The following is a 5,501-nucleotide window of genomic DNA, read 5'->3' on the forward strand; positions in this document are numbered from 1 at the left end:
CCCCATTCGGAGGGTATCTGACCCAACACCTACATCAGCTGGGAAGGCCTCATAGGTTAATTGTCATACAGATGCAGGGTGACATGGATTTGTGTAATGATGCCCCACTTGTAGGACCCTGCCCCATTCAGTCATATACCTGTTGTTTAGTGTTGACCTGTGCCTGACATACGAGGCCATGTCAACCCATATGTCATGTCTATGCTTCACCTACTGTATCTGCATCCCTCAGAACCACAAGGGCAGGTGACATGAACCTTGTCACGGTCATTAATGGGATGTGTTGGTGTGACACATACGTCATTCTCGACACTCACAATGCTGTGGATCTACATCACAGTACATGTGAGACAGAGATCCTTCCTAGCCTTGTTCGGGGTATGTTGTCCATTGGATGGGGATTGCAGATATAGGCCGGGATTACATCATTATCACTGCTTGACAGAGGTACAGCAATATCATAAGTATTTTATCTCCGGCACAGAAGGTTGCCAAAGTAATCCTAACTATGGTGTAGGGTTATGGCTGAACATGGGTCGATAGCTCACCCTGTACCTACGGACATATGAACCTATATTCATAGTTTGTCCCATTTACACTTGTCTATCCCCTATCCTCTTTCTCATGTGTATATTTCTGTGGCACGTGAGTGTCCTCTGTATTACTTGCAGGTATGCTGTCTACAGTGTACATACGCCACGGTTGATGACAGTGTATCTGTGTCCCTAACACTGTGATACCGAGGACTACCACACATCCTTCACAACATTACATGGATATGTCCATTCCATTCTTCTTGGCCTATGGGGGTGTTAAGGCAACAATTACACAAGTCCCTGTTTGTGCATGCTTCATGTTGGTGTTTGACCAGCCTCCGTTGCAGTCGTGGTGTTGGACGGTAGTGTTTCTGTCTGTTTGGCATGTGTTGTTATTGCCGGTACATCTGTGGGAGTTGTGGTTGGCACATGTTCCTCTTTGCAGGGACACCCATCCTGGGGTTTGTGTCATGCATCTGCACTTGGCACGTGCCATATGTCCTGTACTATTCCCACAGTCATGTATGCCTTCATGCACTACTACTGCGTGTTACTGGCTGTTTGTATGTGGTACACATGGTGATTGTGGTGGTTGGTTTGACCTATTCCCATGCTAGAACATACACATCTGTCAATTACGTTGTTTAGATCAAACTGTAACACTCATTAGTCTTTTCAAAATGACAGTCAATAACACAGGAAGCTCAGATTAACAACGTTTTAATACTGTACACTAGGAGGCAAATAACTATGCAGTACAAGTGTAGAGTTTTGTCTGACTATATACGAGAAACAGCTGTATGAGTATTGTGTTTACAATCATCTTTTGCCCACCTTAATTATGTGGTCGGTCACAGGGCATTTACATCACTATAGTCCACAATATTGTATTCCTACAACAGTGCTAAGGTAATGCTTATTAAATGTTTTACCATGAGGATAGCACAGCCTTGCATGCCACATAGTGTATTAGACTGTCCTTCTGTAAATTCCGCTCTGTCAAGGTTCCAAGACTGTTCAGATACGATCGACACTTCATATCCTACTATGTTCCTTTGTCTCTCCGGTGAGCAGCTGTACTCTGTCTTAGATGGAGCTCACAAGGCCATCCTCCTCAGTGGAAGGATGACAAATATACCTGTACATACATTTATTATTCTCTAACCCAGCAGATGACTAATGCTGACTGACATACACCTGCTGCACTGGTTACCGCCAGGGTCAGGGTTCGATCACACTGCAGCTACACTACAGGCAATTACATGCATAAGTTCTACTGCCATATTGTAAATTAGAATAATATGCATTATACACTATTTGCTTCTAAACTAGCACGTCATATATATGTTTAAAGATATATTTTGCTAACATTCTCCCTCCTTTGATTGCTTCTATTCTATCCAGAAACATATACAACATTATTTCATTCCCTAGCCTCTTCCTCTCTGGACCGTTTCACTAGGCAAGTCATTTGTTGTACATTTCAGAAAGGATTTCATTTTGTATTGACAAATACCACTACAGGTCTTGATACATAGTCTCGGGTACAAATACGTTGACAAAGTCCCTGACTAATACTTTCATGCAAAGTATCCCACAACAGACACATGCTCCCAATATGAGAAGAACAATACAAATGGCAATCAAGATATTCAGTATGGCTGATCCCCATCCACCAAATGGTTTGTGGAAATGGTTCGTCAGTGGGTTTGGGCCTGGTTCCGCCATGGCTGACACCTGCTGTATTACCTCTAGGTGGGCGTGGATATTGTGCTTATTAAGTGGTACTTAGACACAGCGGTCTTCTTCGATAAGCGCGCACGTACCAGTTCTCGCCGCCAGGGTGCAGTCGTGCGCTATTACATTTTGTGACACAACAGTTCTCATTGCATCCAGTTCATCAGTCACAAGTTCAAGAGCGGAAAGTCACATTGCTCATTCCTCCGACAGGTTTTGACAACTTCCTCTGTTCCCTGATTGATTTCACTACTCCACAAGCTGGGATTGTTCCAGCCCAAGATATAACTCTGTCACTCAAGTCCATATGAGTCAATATTCCTTTATCTCTTGCAGAAGAATGATTTTTCAGAACAGCTTCCATTTCACCCACTGAATTAGTAGTTATCTCGACTGTGTTCCCAGTTCTTGAACTATATGTCTTACAGTTCGTTTCGTACCCAGAGGCAATTGTACAGTATGTCATATGACTGGAGCCAGAAAACCCAAAAAACAACTGCCGGACCAATTCTCAGGTAACCATTGATATGCTTTTTCCAGCCAAACATAATAACAATATTATACTTTACTACTGATGCGGGTTAACTCTGCATGTAACATTTTCCTGTCTATGACAGAGGACTGTTTATACAATTCAGGATGTTTCTGCACATCTTTCAACATTGTTCTCATGAAGCTTCAATACACATCATGAATGGTGCTACAACTAGTAGTGTGATCTTTGGCTGTTATATGTCATTTGTAAGACACAGTTATGTTACAATTACTCCCACCAACCTGAACTGTATCATGTTTATGAAAACAGACAATTCCTTTTTGTGTAACAGGTAAGTACAGTGCCACTTTGTCCTGTGATCTCACAGAACCTGTATCAAAGTGTAAATATTCACAAGTCTCAATCTATCCCCAAGGGGACAACATACATCGGAAGTCCTCCATATGATGTAGGTATGGCAGTACAAACACAGCAATTTGAAATGTTCATAGTCTGTACATGCACACGCGTCATGCCCAGGTATGTGTTGTAGTTTGGATGCCACTCTGTGGCCAGTTCATCACGTATCACTATTTCTATCTGTGTAGTTATATGCAGGTAAGGTCCCAGCAAATGTAAAGTCACCACAGACATGGCTAATAGGTGTATGATCAGTACGACAGTAAACCAAATGTCTTTGGGGTTGCTTTGTATTGTTATACAGTCTGGCCCAGGTGATTCTGTCTCTATGGTATATTGGCTACAACATGTAAATCAGACTTGATATCCTTTACCGGTTTGAATAAGGTGAGGTGAACCCAGGACGATCTCTCCGCAAACATTACTGCAGTAGGCGTTGCCAACAGTACCTGGTACCGACCTTCCCACGTTGGACTCTGAAAGTTACTTTTCTGGATAACAGTGAAATACACACAGGATACTGGAGTCAGCTATGCGTCCGACTTCGCTTGCTCTTTATCTGTAAAAGAGTTTAACTGCAAAACAGTGTTATTGGTTGACAATCCTCTCATGTAACTTGCTAATGAGCCATCGACCTCCAGCTCTGCAGGCATGACAGCTTTCCACTGTGGCACATGATATGCCATTCCAAATACTACTCAAGGGGTCAAACACTTTACATTTGGAACTGTTGTCATGCTCAGCAATGCTACAGGTAGACAGCAAATGCAACTCGTCTGGGTGTCACCCATCAACCTCCTCAACTTATTTCTCGGGATCCCAGTGTACCTCGCCACCAGTCATGATGACTGTGGGTTGTACATGCAAATGTTTATTCATGCAAATACCAATTAATCCCCAGGTTGCTGGATTGTCTGGTTCACAAAATGTGTTCTATTGTCACTGTAGCTTCTTTACAGTATGCCAGATATAGGGATACTTTATTTTACTGGGACCTTTGCCACTGCTGCTGCATCCGGTTTCCTGATTGGGAATGCTTCTACCCATTTTGATAATATATCTATAATCACTAAACAAGTATTTCTTCCCTTCACATTTATTCAGCTGTATAAACTCCATACAAATAGTATGGAACGGTTATGGTGGTGTAGGTAAACCCACTCCCTTTGGTTTAAATGCTCCCTGTGCATGATGTTTACTGCAAATATGACACACTGCTCATGATGTTTGTATGTGGTTCCTGATTCCGTATGTTAGGGATATTCTGTTAACCAACTGTACCATCCCCCCTGTTGAGACATGGCTCTACCCATGGCTCAACAAAGCCGCATATCTGAATACATTAGACGTTAATATTGGCTTTCTCACAGTGGATATGTACAGTCCGTCTTCAAGGATTGCTCCTCGTCATACCCACGTCGGCTTTTCTGCTTTCGTAGTTCATGTTTGCATTGTTTGTAACATTTATACATCTATAATGTCTGAGGATTGTCATTCCTCATTCAAAAAGACACTTTCTGACTGTGAGGCTGCTTGTTTTGCAGCTGCATCAGCTCGTGCCTTACCTTTCCTAATGTTATCCTGTTGCTTTGTATGAGCTGCACATTTACAATTAGCTACTTTAGTGGGTAACTGAATCGAATCTAATGCATTCAAGGTAAATTGCGCATGATTTATCGGTTTACCGGTGGATGTTATCATTCCCCTATTCTTCCACTGCTGCTCATAAACATGCACTGTAGAGAGAACATACTGACTATCGGTATAAATGTCCACACATCAGGTTTTCCGCTAGAGTACAAGCACGTGTTAAAGCTATCGATTCTGCTGCTTGAGCAGACACGTTATTCTGCAGGGGTTGGGCTTCTACAATCTCATTATCAATAACTACTGCATAACCTACTTGATTCTTTCCTGTTGGACTCTTTCTACATGATCCGTACACATAAACTGTCACCTCTGCATCATCTAAGGGTATATCAGTGATATCCTGTCTGTGTGGAGTTATTTCCTCCATTTCATATAGGCAACTGTGTGGTGTGCCATACACAGGTGTCGGACGTGACGCTGATAGGTTTAATGTTGTACAACGCTCAATCACCATATGAGGTTGACTCAGGGTATGGTCAAACAAGGAAGATGTCTAGCACGGGTCAGGAATGCTATTTTCTCTTGCAGCAGAATGATCGCAACTGCATGGGACACTCTCACAGTGAGAGAGTGGAATAATAACATTGAGGCCGAGGCCTGTACTGCCATGGGTGCTGCAACTACTGCCTGTACACAATGTGGCACTGACCATGCCACTGTGTCCAACTGCGATGAGTAGTAAG

This window comes from Protopterus annectens, chromosome 1.part1 (assembly GCF_019279795.1).
Source record: "Protopterus annectens isolate FY-2018-M chromosome 1.part1, PAN1.0, whole genome shotgun sequence".
Classification (NCBI taxonomy): domain Eukaryota; kingdom Metazoa; phylum Chordata; order Ceratodontiformes; family Protopteridae; genus Protopterus; species Protopterus annectens.